At 39.4% G+C, this 13,345-nt stretch overlaps 1 pseudogene across 1 annotated transcript in view; it reads right to left on the reverse strand.

Moving 5' to 3' along the window:
• The window catches only part of LOC149185143 (putative inactive purple acid phosphatase 2), a 109,308-nt pseudogene extending 98,077 nt beyond the window's left edge, over positions 1 to 11,231 (reverse strand). The window contains exon 1 of the transcript XR_016257353.1: positions 9,972 to 11,231. The product of XR_016257353.1 is annotated as a putative inactive purple acid phosphatase 2 (transcript). The remainder of the gene's footprint in view (positions 1 to 9,971) is intronic.
• Positions 11,232 to 13,345: the final 2,114 nt, after the last annotated feature.

A 13,345-nucleotide genomic window follows, 5' to 3' on the forward strand; every position in this document is an offset into this window, starting at 1 on the left:
TTCAATATATATATAGTTTAATGGGACAGCGCATTCAAAACATATGCTGGTCAATATACATATACTGAGAGCAGAGTGACCATCGAATTTGCAAGGTTTTCAATAACGGGGTCCGACGGTTACCGCTTCTTCTCACAGCTTGTATCCTTGCTTGACCCGTTCCTTATTCCAGAGATTGAAGCTCCAATCAAACAAGGCTGCTTTTTCGTTGAAATCGTGCGTTCGAAATTTGTTCGAGTCAAACGGAATTATCCACGTCTTAAGGTTGCGTTTCATGAAGAACAACCAGGGTGAGAACATTCCATTCCATGAACAACGGCGCGGTATGATCCTTTTAATGGTTTCATTCAGGCAGCGGGAAACTTCCTTTCACAAACCCAGCAATTTTCGAACAAGGAATTTAATACATAGAGCTATGTCACTGTACAACGGTGAGGACCTTGCTTTTCGTGAATAACAACCAGGGTGAGGACTTCTCCTTTCCCGAACAACAATAAGCCCAGGGAAGGTGGTATGATCCTTTCAGGCATCCCGAGAATTCCTTGCACAAACCGAGCAATTTCGAGCAAGGAATTTATATATAGAGCTCTATCACTGTACAGCGGAAATTTTCTGTATATTCAAAGCATCTACGAGGCGTATCAACAGAAGACGCTCAGAGTTTTGCTGAGAAAGAGGGTCACAGCTCACTCCATGGATTTGGCGATGCCAGAGAGGTTCGTGTGGTCTCGGGACTTCCAACGAATGGCAGCCATACCATTACATGCAGCAGAGGTTTATGCGAGAGGCACGGGTTTTTACACGCAGCAGAGGCTTCAAAATGGATATGGAAAGCTGCAGAAACGAAAAGAAGTGGTGCATAGATGATATCAATAGCAGGATACAAGGTTTCAAAAAATTTTAACGCACAGGTTTATGGACAGTCAAACAGCATGGACAGCGCTGCATAGTGGAGCGCTGCATAGTGGGGCAGTTACTATGTCAGGAGCTGCTCAGGCAGATGCGTTATGGCAGAGTATGGGACAGAGGAGTTACAAGGCACGCCAAAAAAGGAACCTGGGACCTGTGCTCTGATACCATGTCAGGCCAGGAGTAACTCCAGACTTGGCAGAAAAACCGATTCGTTTATTTCATTAGGTAGCTATTGTTATATACATGAATGTGACTGATCAGTTCATCTTCTTGATGACTGTTCACATTCCAAATTCACCCAATCGCAGAGGATTAGGTGTCAACACATTTTGTCAAAGCCCCAAGGAAAGGTCAAATCTGTGACTTTCCTTAACAACTTGGAGTCGTTGAGAGACCTTCATGTAAGGGTCCTGCATGTTGCATGCATTGAGATCTGGGAGCTCTGGGGGGCTTGGGGTACTTACTGGAGCGACATATGACCACAGGGCGACTCACCCTCCCCTGGTGGTGCGCTATGTACAGGGTGACAGGTTCAACCTTTCCCTGTGATACCTCGTGGCGACTATGGAACAAGATGATTAGTTATCCTGTGGGCTGGGATGATTAGTTCTCCCGTGGCAATGGTGGAACAGGATGATTAGTTCTCTTGTGGGCCGAGATGATTAGTTCTCCCGTGGCCACTGTGGGACACGATGATTCGTTCTCCTGTGGACAGGATGATTAGTTCTCCTGTTGAGGCATCCTACCCATGCAGTCTGGGACTCATGGGAAGTACCTCTCACTTATCAATGAGTAGGGAAATGGGGTTAGGGACCATATTAGTACTATCGATGGACACATCATTGTATCTATTATACTCCCTCTGCTAGGATGACCTCCACTGATCCGAGATCAATGAAACTGATCTTGGATCAGTGTGAGTGGTTTGAGACACTCTCTTGTGATATTGATCTGGGATCAATGGAACTGACTTCGGGTCAGTAAGAGTGGTATGACACACTCTCCTCATATGAACTGACTTCGGGTCAGTAGAGAATGGTACGAGACATTCTTGATCAATTATTTTTCTTCATGGTTCAGTAGAGCAGAGCAGTGCAGGGCACTGATGGAAGAGATAGTACAGTCGGGCAGACGGATCAGTGGATGGAGTTCTCCCTGGTTGAGAGGGAGTGTTAAAATTGGCAACTAGGGCCAAACTCCATGTGGGTCATCTTATTTATGGCAGCTGATATTTTTCTTGGATCCCTCTCATCGAGAGGTGTAGGATTGATCTAAAGATCATCCGATTCCGATAAGTATTCATGGAGTATGAATTTATTTGTGTTATAAGACAATTCGTCCAGCAACCAAATAAACCCCACATGTGCTCAACATTTTAGTATAAAAAGAGGTGACTTGATTGTCATTTATACACACACTTCACTCTTGATTTCTCTCCACTTGTTTTGGGTTTTAGTGGAAGAGAAGTCTAAGAGGAGGAACCCCTAAACGCAAGTCTAGAAGGAGACCCTACTCACTGTAAAAGAAGGATGTCCTAGCCGCAGGTCTTGTGAAGGTTTGGCTGCAATTCAAAGGGAGATCTAGCACGCTGAAGGAGGCCTAACAGCTGACCCTAAAAGCAATCTTATCATACCCTAGATGCCCTAATCTATAGGCTGTTTGAGACAGCCCTTAGACGCTGGAAAAGAGGCAGTAAACTCACTGCCCTAACCAGCAAAGAAGATAGGGACAACGTGGGTGTTTTAGGGTTGTCAGAACCTCTTGGTGACTGCGTGAAGGGTTGTTCCATGCTACAAAGAGGCCGAGTTAGGTTGGGAGAATTGCGCACTGTTTGTGGGCAGCTTTAAGGTAAAGGTGACACTATTTGGTTGGCTAATAGGTGACAGCAATCCCTGTGGTAGGTTGCAGGCCTTGCCTAACTAAAATAGGGATAGCGTGGAGGCTTCTTGGGCTGAAAAGTACCCAAAACAGTGACACAAATGGAGGAGACCCTCCCTTGACAAGGCTGCTGTTTTTGAGGGATGTTTTAGGTGATTGTTTGAGGTTTGTTGTAGCACATGGGTGCCCTAACCAATCACAGTAAGGAACAACAGCAAACACAGTCTTCTACACCTATCTGCTGTAAGAAAGAGACATTGTTGTGTTTTAGTTGCACATATTGTCCACTGTCCTAAAGACCAGTCAAATTAAAGAGAGAGGTCTCTTCAGATGAGGAGATCCTATGTGTTGTCCCAAAAGGTTCTTATCAGCAGTCTAGATAAAGGCACTGCTACCCATACCTAGCTCCTATAACACACAGATCAGCATTGTGTGTTTCCTAGAACTATGGGATCATAGTCTATCTAGCTACTAGGACTGTGTGGCAGCTGCTAAGGCTGTGTAGCAGCATGACTAAGGCAGTATGGCAGCATGACAGAAGTTATGGTGCAGCATATGTGTATCAAGGTGTGCAGCGCAAGTGTATGAAGGTGCAGCATATGTGTATCCGGGTGTGCAGCACAAGGGTATCAAGGTGCAGCATGGTGTATCAAGGTGCAGCATAAGTGTATCAAGATGCAGCAAAAGGGGATGCAACATGATGGGCACAGTAAGGTACAATTTGAAGATGCAGCACAAGGAGGTGCAGCATGATGATACAGTGCAGCAACATGATGATGAAGAGTAGCAAGATGGGTACAACATGATGAGGTACAGCTCAGCGGTGATGCAGCATGGTGCAGCTCTGTGATGGACATGGTATGATGGTGCAGCATGGTGCAACACTATGATAGGGTGATGGAATCACATGAGTCCATATCAGTTACCTCACGAGACATCTTCTTAGAGAAGATCTATGTTCTTATCTTGTCAAGTCAAAGTGTTGACTTCTGTTGTAAATGTACTCTCTCTCTCTCTCTCTCTCTCTCTCTCTCTCTCTCTCTCTCTTTGCTGAAATATTGAAGAACATATAAGAAGAATCGGTGTTGCAGGGGAGCGCCCCCCTGATTCCGCTCCCAATCCGCGCTCCGGGCGGGAGCGACTCGGGAGAGGGTCGGGAGCGTGCTCCCGAAATCGCTTTGTGTGGGAGCCCCCCCCCCCCCCCCCCGCCCCGATCCCGCTCCCAATCCGCGCTCCGGGCGAGGGTGACTCGAGAGCGCGCTCCCTAAAAAAAAAAAATCGCTCCCTGCCTTTTCGAGAGTGATTTCGGGAGCGTTTTTCCTTTTTTGCAAAAAAAAATTTGTAGTAGTTTTGATATGCAATTTTTTTTGAAAGAAACAAATAATTTTTGAATGGGGCAGCTTAATGATCAAGTCTAGGCCCTAGTATTGATATGCTATTCATGGTAATGTTAAATTCTTAAAGTAAAAGTGGCATTCTCCTTAATATTCATTTTCATCATTTTACTTAAATTTTTAACATTACCATGAAATGACTCAGGATGTTTGAGAGTGGTTCCGGCCTCATTGGATTTCATATGGAGAAAGTAGAATTTTAGATTTCATTCAAAATCCAACAGACTTATCAGTTTTTCAGGATTTCAGGATTGGGGGATTGCAATGTTTCCATTGAATTTTGTCATGTATTAGGGTATGGAACTCATATTTAATCAAGAGCACCAATCCTTCTATGTACCTTGATGTTAGTGACATTGGTTGTCGAACTCCTCGATCATGACCCTCCTAAAAATGTATGCATCACTCAAACAAAATCTTGACTTGACATGCTCTGCTTGTTCTATCTTATGTTAATGCTTGGAGGGTGATATTAATGACAAAGATCCCTATACAGATACAGAGGTAATGACAAAGATACCTCTGGATATTAATGCTTATAGGGTGATATTAATGACAAAGATCCTGATTTTCCAACAAGACTAAAAAATTAGACATTTCTTATGGTGGCAAGAGGCCCAAGCATAAGAAATAGATAATAGATTTACTTCTCTTTTCTAGTTTCTAGTAGCTTTTATAACTATTGACTCTTTCATATTTATTATGATATTTTTTAAAACAATATACGACAATTTAAGTTTGAAGTTGGCAATTATAACTCATTAGTAATGAATTATGAATATGATGCTTCATGAAAGTTGAAAGTTGTTTCATTTCATTTCATTTTATAACATTTCATTTCATGTTAGATATTATTTGTTGTAATGGTTACACTTAGCTTACAAGTACAAATTTGGTGATCAATGATGATAAATGTTATATATTGAATTTTGAAAGCTTGAAACTTTAAGATTGATGAATCATGAGACTCAATATGTTGTATGTTACTATGTTACTAACTTGTGGACGTGGTTGATGAAGATTAAAACTTCTAGATGATTGTTGTTGTATGGTTCAATGTTTTTTTATGTTTTTTATATCTAATTCATTAGTCGACATGTTTTTGTTGACATATATGTATCAAAATATAAAAAATATAAAAAATATAAAATATATATATATATATATAAAACGCTCCAGGATTCGCTCCCAAACCGGGAGCTTCTGAAAATGTCGCTCCCGCTCCCTGCTTTCGCTCCCGCCCCCAAGTAACACTGACAAGAATTGATCAAGGGTTTCCCCACATTGGGGTTTGTCCCTAGCTAGCGCCACATCTTGTGTCCTCTTGTCTTGGCTTGTCTTCTGCAATTTATGTTTATGTTCTATCTGCAGTTTACTTTAATGCTGATGTGATTGCTATCTGGAAAAGATATTGAGCTAACTGTGAAAATTGAAATAAATTGCTCTAAGCATAGAACATACCTAAACTTAACAATAGGTAACTGCTTATTGTTCTCCCTCTGAAATAGAACAATCCCTCGTGCTACAAGAGTGCACTTGGACTTATTCCCCATCTGAATCTAGAACCTGATGTCCTCCTTATAACTGGAGAAGTACTCCCTAACTCTTGTCATATGAAATGGCACTCCACTGTCTATGTACCAGACACCCTGTGAAGTTGAGCTAGTTAGGCAAGTGATCAATGCATCGACATATGCTGAAGCTGCAACTTACTTCTTGCCCTTCTTCTTCCTCTATGGGCAATCACTAACATAATGGCCAAACTCGTGATAGCCATAACACTTAACCTTTGATAGGTCCTTCTTCTTGCTCTTCTCTCCTTTAGAGCTAGGTCCTTCGTTGGACCCCCTCTTCGCTTTTCTTTTTTCCTACTAAGGCAACGTTCTCTTACTCCCTCTCAACCTTCAGTGCCTTGCCACTGCTACTGGTGCCCTCCTGTGTGAAGTCACTCCATAGGAAATCCCAATTTAGAAGCTTGTCTTGATCACCATTTCTTGGAGAACCCATTGAGTGTAATATGCACTAGGTCGTCAACATTGGGCTTCTCTCCAATTGCAACAACGCAACTAGTTCATCTCTGACAGACCAAACTCTAGTGAGATAGGAAGTGATGTCTTCTCCCTTGTTCTGCTTGATGGTCCTCAACTTCTCCTTGAGGATCATTTTCCTATTTTCTGAAGGATATGGCATCCCACATTTCCTTCATTGTCCCTTTCTCAGCAAGTGGAACAATATGATCCCTAACTCCATCAAGAATCATCCTCTTTGCTTTGGCATTATCCCTCCTATACTCATGCAATTGGATGGGATTTGTTCGTACAACAACAGTTGTTGTAGCAAACTCCTCCAAGCCCAATTCATCCAACAAGAACAACATCCTAGCCTTCCACATGCCAAAATTTGAGGCTCCATCTAACCTGTCCTGATCTCTCAATCAGGCTGCGGCCATCTATGGAAAATCTAGAAATTCTGTGAACTCAAATAATCTGGTGAAATACATTGAAGAACTCGAACTAGGTTAAAACCCTAGTGTGCTTCTCTTCCTGTGTGTGCGAAGATCTACCTTATACACTTAGATTTGCTCTGATACCATGTGAAATTTAATCTACTTTTGCAATTACTGGTTATTATTCTCCCATCTTTTCATATTATTTGTCAATTGCAAAATACTTGCGGCAAATACTAAAAAAAACACAACTACAACTTCACTTGAAAATAGATAATCACAAGAACTAAGAAAATAATGCACGCACACACAAATAACGAACACCAATATTTTTGGACAAATGTCTCTGGAAAAGCACTGAAGGGAAAACCATTTTGCAGATGAGGGTTCTATTACTAAAAATTCTTCAACAAAAATTATTACAACTGGTTTCTGTAAGATGGCGAACCTCCGAAAAAATATTTTTCTTCGCTTTTGCTAGTCGATATCACCTCCAGAAATCAACTCGACCTCCTCTGAGAAATTCTCCTCTGAGAAATTCAGCCTCACTCTGGCTACTCGAATTGGCTCACACATGCGGCCTCTCACTAGCAAACTCGCATTGGCTCACACATGCAGCTTCTCACTAGCAAACTCACACTATTGAGAAATAAATCGGTCTCCCTATGGAAATTCAACCTCCTATGGCAAATCAATCTTTCTGTGCAAAATAATCTCTCCGGAAATTTTTTCTTGCTCGACACTTCAACCTAACTGAGAAATTCTCACCACCTGCTAGGGAAATTCGCACCCCCTACTGGAGCAACTTGCACCACTAGAAAACAGCCTCTCTCTGCAAAAAAATCGATCTCCAACTCTCCCTAGAAATCATTGTGAAGAATCTCTTCGGCAATCTTTGCTTAAACCTCTGTTGCTGATGTCCCTGCACTGACTCTGCGCCCTTGCTATCACTACAATTTTGTGTCTATGTGTGTTCTCCAAATGCCCATCGATTTCCTCATATAATCTCTCATTGACAAATCAATGGCCATGATCTAATCTCAATCAATGGCTAAGATCATCTTGACCCCATCAAGTAACTTTTCCGGAAGTCCCTAGAGGAAAATCGATTTACCCCAATTAATACTGATTAATTAAGCTATTTCCCTAAGTTAGACTTAAGAAAATTAATTAACTGCTTAATTAAATCTAATTAGGGCCTTTTCTTGCGAAACAAATTCTGGGTATTGGAGAAAATGTGTTCCTTAGACTCATAGACACAATATGAGACTAGAAAACTTATCCGAGCTACACAAACTAACACTTTTGTGCCTCCATTGTGCTCTTCTCACCTTGACCTAGCCTTCCAACATTATTTGCACTCGCTATATCCATGCGATCACTCATTGACCCAGCTCTCAAATCTGATCTTAAACAGATCCATCCATCATTCAACAGCCTTGTCAATTGTCAGCACCATCCAATGCCATCCACCGAGGCCCACAGCCATATTGACCATGCCATGAAGCCCAACTAGAATGAATCATCTTGACTTGCTTTCTTATCAACACCATATGTACCTGCACCTCATTTAACCAGTGTAGCCACTTTAATGGATGTCATATCGCAAGGACGTTGCTTCCCACATTCGCAAACACAAACATAGCCCTCTGGACTGCACCAAAAGTGCCAATCAAAATGCTGTCCAAAAATCAGGAACAATGGTTTTGTTCAACTCCATCTACATTCACATAGCCATCCTAGACTTCTTTTTATTGCCACAGCCTCTCACGCTTCAACTCCTTCAGATCATGTGCTAGCTCTGATATCAGTTGTTATAAAAAAGGAGAGAGAAATAAAATGTGATAGGCACACAAATCATGACAAATTCACAGTAGACAAAATTTACGCAGTTCACCCATTATGATCTAGGCCCATGGAGAAATGGGCATACCCTTTTATTATATCATTGGCAATGTTTTTACAATATCCTCCTTCCTTTTACCCTGTCCTCGCAATGACCCAAAGGTATCTTAAGATGCATTCATCGTGCCTTTAAATACACTACATAACATGAAAATATCTTGGTCAAAACCATGGTTTACCAAAACCTCAAACCCATAAACTGTCAACAATAAATTGACTCTATGACCAAGTCAAGTTTATCCTAACTATCCGAACATTCTAGTGCCACTCCAAGTTCTTCAAGAGTTGGATCCAGTTTAATCTTTTAGTAAATTCCAAGATAGTTCAAAAAAAGAATGAAAAACAAATCCCAGCCTTTAAATTCAGTGTTCACATCCCAGACGCCATGTTTTCAGGATTAGTTTTGTTTAGTCCGACTCCAAACTTTATATCGGAAGATGTAGTTAAAATTTCTGTTAGTACCAGATTTCAATATTCATGTTCAAATTCTCAACTCAGTTTCAAGAAATATTCAGATTTCAAGTGCAGAATTGTTTCCATCTTTAACAGCAGGTTTATTGGAAAACAACAGTCAGAAATTAAGAGCTGAGATGGTTATAACTTCTGTGAATTTATCTCTGTTTGTTCTGTTCTTTTAGATTTAAGAGTTACCATGTTTCTTCTCTATAATTTGCTGAAAATACAAATATAGTTTCTATTTCTGCTTGAATTATATTTCTGTGGAAATCTGAACAGTGAACATGGTCTTGGATGGTATATTCCCAACAGGCTAGACCTAACATGATAGAAAACAAGCACTGAGATGAAATATTTCTTTTACAGGTATCCAGGGTGCTTATTTTTATAGACCACTCATTTCTTTGTGATATTAGTAGATGTCTATTTTTGTATTTGCACTGAGAAAAGCACGACGCTTTATACAAGAAAGGGGTGATCAAAACCGTTTGCTATGCTCTGTTGGTGGAGGTAGGTGTAACCAACCCTTCTAACAAAGGAATGTATATCCCAACATAACGCTATGCTCTGGACATAACCGGACCTTCCATCCAAAAATGTTAACTTACATGAGCTTAAAAGATTGGTAATCCATTATTTGAGTAAAGGGTTGGTCCTGAAAGGTCTATCTTGTCTAAGGATTGCCCTTAAAAGGTGAACACTTTATTATATAAGGGTTGATTGAGATCATATGATCAGGATTTTACAGGTTGATCAGACACTAACAGAGGCCCACCTAAACCCATGGTCTGATATGCCCTTGAGGTTGCTAAGCTTGAGATAGCATATCTTGCGTTCCAATATTTGATATCTCGGCCAATTTGTTGAACTTCGGATATGCATCTCGTAGCAGGATTATCTGGCCCGGTTTTAGATGGCGCTAAAATAGTTGAATAGCAAAAGAGAAATATAAACGTGCCCAATTGAACTAGAAGAAGTACCTGATAAAAATAGCGCTTGCCTGGCTCCAGTCCCTTCATTACAGCATCATAAATATAACCCGGATCCCTCCATCCCAAACTTGTATTAGCAGGTTCATCGCACATCTCCGACCGCGTATAGGTGACGGAATGAGCCCTTGCCACGCTGTTCAGCTCCCCCTCATGTAACCCGTATCTGGCATAGCTCTTTATGTCATCCCTTGTAAGGAACATGACACGCATCTCATCCTGATTGGAGGTGAAGGCCAGGTGGAGCTGAGCTGGATCGTTGAGATTGCGAAAACTAACGGCGTCGCTCCTCGCCAGAAAATGGGCAGTGGAGGGCAGGGGATTGTGATCCTTGTCTATCGGAGACCCGTTGGATATCTCAGACTTGTCCCATTGAAACACACGGAACTCATAAGGCCTTCGCAGATTGATGAGAGGAAGACCCAGAAAACATGACCCCTTCTCCGTCTTCCAGTTTGGGCAGAAGGAAGATAGCAGGATATAGCCTATGAAATGATCGTCTGCGGAATCTGGAGGATTATAAATCCCCAGCCAGTCCATGTCAGAAGAAGAGGAAGATGAATTTGCAGTCCAGGTGACAGTGAGCGTCACGTTGTTTCCTGAGCGGTTCAATATTTTTGGAGAGGATTCCACAATTAACAACCTATTCGCCGCCCCGATCACCAGATTCACCACCACTACAAATACAATTATCTTTGGTCCGTCGAATTTCGCTCTTCCACCCATTTCATCTGGCAACCAAAACTGTTAATACAATGAAAACAAATTTGTAGAGGATGGACAGAGAGAAATCAAATCAGAGCTCGACGTTTAAAGAGAAGCCTGTAATTGTCCGCATGCTCAGTAAGAACATCAAACTTTATAAGCATTGTTTCAGAAAAAATTTGGAATACTTCGAAATCAATAATAAACAGGATGTCCTGAATTTAACGATATCTCCATTTTCTTTTAACAATAGAACCTTTGACGGACAATGATCCTTAATTCCAAACCATTTTCTCAGAAATTTTGAAATATTTCAAAATCTCTAATCGAAATAATATTTCAATGTCATCGACATAAAAATGCTCTGAATTTGACATGATAAAAATGCCCTGAATTTAACGGTATCTATCCATTTTTTTTTGGTAGAACCTCTGACATGAACAATGATCCTTAAACTCGATTTTTACTCGGACGTTGGCGTTGAGGACAAACAATAAGAACTTGCAGGGCATAAATTTCAACCTGGAAAAAATATATTATAATAGGAAGCCCAACAGATATAGTCTTCTTTCAGTATATACACAATTTGCTTAGGATTTATGCATTAGGACATGGTCGAGGCATCATGACAATATCGTGGATATATGCATTAGTACATGGTCGACCCATCATGACAATATCGTGTGCCATGTATATGGAATATAACGTTAAAAAATAAAAGGAAAAATAGTATTGGTATTATTGTGTTAATTTTTTTATATAGGGTTTGAAATTTTTTAATAATTTAGTTTTTAAATAAGTAGTGAGGATGAATGTACGCTGATTTATCATTTTTATTCAAGGAAAATTATGCTACCAGGAATAACTAGTTGGTAGTCTGTAAGGGTTGGTAGTCGTAAGGGGTGATCTTTCACTCCTGTCATATGCTTCTGGGTCTTGGGCCTTTACCCTGTTTCGTTTTGTATGAAGAAGAGCGCTCTTAGCCAAACAGAAGCAAATTTAGGGCATACTCGAGGCCCAAATATTACTTTGTTATGTTAGTGTTAAATGTTTGATTCATTTATTTAAATTTTATTTTATTAAATATTAATAGTGATTAAATTTTTTAAAGCGTGAACTTCTGTAATATAAAATTTGAAAAAGGTTTGTATATAAAAAGATTTGATTTTTTAATAAATTCAAAATTAAAATGAAGGAATTATACATTTATCATATGGCTTCATGGAAGAGAAACCCTAAAAACCTTCAAACAACACCGAAATAGTTTATCCCCTTCCATAAAATTCACTATGGAAGTCGAGGTCAATAAAAGCCTCCCTTTCCTTGATATCCTCATCACTAGGAATAATGATGGTTCTATATCCCACCAAGTATATAGAGAAAAGACTCACACCGAACAATATTTACATGCCTCCTCACATCATCACCCTACCCACAAAATAGGAGTCCTCGACACATTAGCAACCAGAGCCCGAGCCCTAAGAATCTTTGACAAGGAACACCTAGAAAAAGAAAAAGAACACCTTCTTAAAGTTTTCCTAAAAAACTGATACAACAAACATCAAGTTGTCAAAGCCATAAAGAAGGCAAGCACTCGACCTAATAAAAATAAAAACTTTGATAATATAATAGGAAAAGTCAACCTCCCTTACATACTAGGGACTACAGACAAAATATCCCACATCCTGAAAAAGAATAGAATTCTAACCACCTTCAAACCCTTAAACACTATCCATAGCTACCTTAATCCAGTCAAAGACAAAATTGATCCTAAATGTCATAAAGGTGTCTACTTAATTCCCTGCTCATGCGGCAAGCCCTATGTAGGTGAGACTGGGAGATCATTTAACACAAGAATCTAGGAACACTCAGCTGACATTAAACACAACCGAACCAAATCATCTGCTCTAGCTAAACATTCTGATAAAACTAAGCATCAAATTTGTATAGAAGAGATCTGTATCTAGCTAAAGAGATCTGTATCTTAGCTAGAAGTGATCACTACTTCACAAGGAAATTCAGAGAAGCCATAGAAATTAGCAAGCACCCTAATAACCTCAATAGAGACGACGGATGGACCATAAGCGAAAACTGGATTCCAATCCTATCATCCAAATTTACCCCTACCTAACTATAATTCTCCTCTAATTAACCTAGAACAAACATAAATGATTTAATCCATTATAATTAAAAATAAACTACGACCATACTAAAATATAATTTAACAAGAATTATAAGAAATAAACAACAATTTAAAATATCTTAACTATAATAATTCCACAACCTAGGGTAATATGTATTAGCCTTAATAAATAATCACAACATATAATTAAAATAAACATGATTATAATTAATAAAATACAAAGTAAAAACAATTACAATAAAACATAAATAAGAAGATATTATTAATAGAACTATGACCCTAACAAAATAATAATTCAATAATTAAAATAACAAATATAACAAGAATAATTAAATCGTAATCAAAACAAATAGAATAAAGGAATATGTATTAGCCTTAATAAATAACTAAAATAAATATAATTAAAACAATTAGAATAGGGCAATATGTACTAACCTTAATAAATAATTACAACAAATAATTAAAATAAAATATAACTAAAATAATAATTCAATAATAATTTTAATCCTAAATAAAA

The sequence above is a fragment of the Pinus tabuliformis genome, chromosome 3_2 (assembly GCF_031772625.1).
Source record: "Pinus tabuliformis cultivar Carrire ecotype Pingquan chromosome 3_2, CPIR1, whole genome shotgun sequence".
Taxonomy (NCBI): Eukaryota; Viridiplantae; Streptophyta; class Pinopsida; order Pinales; family Pinaceae; genus Pinus; species Pinus tabuliformis.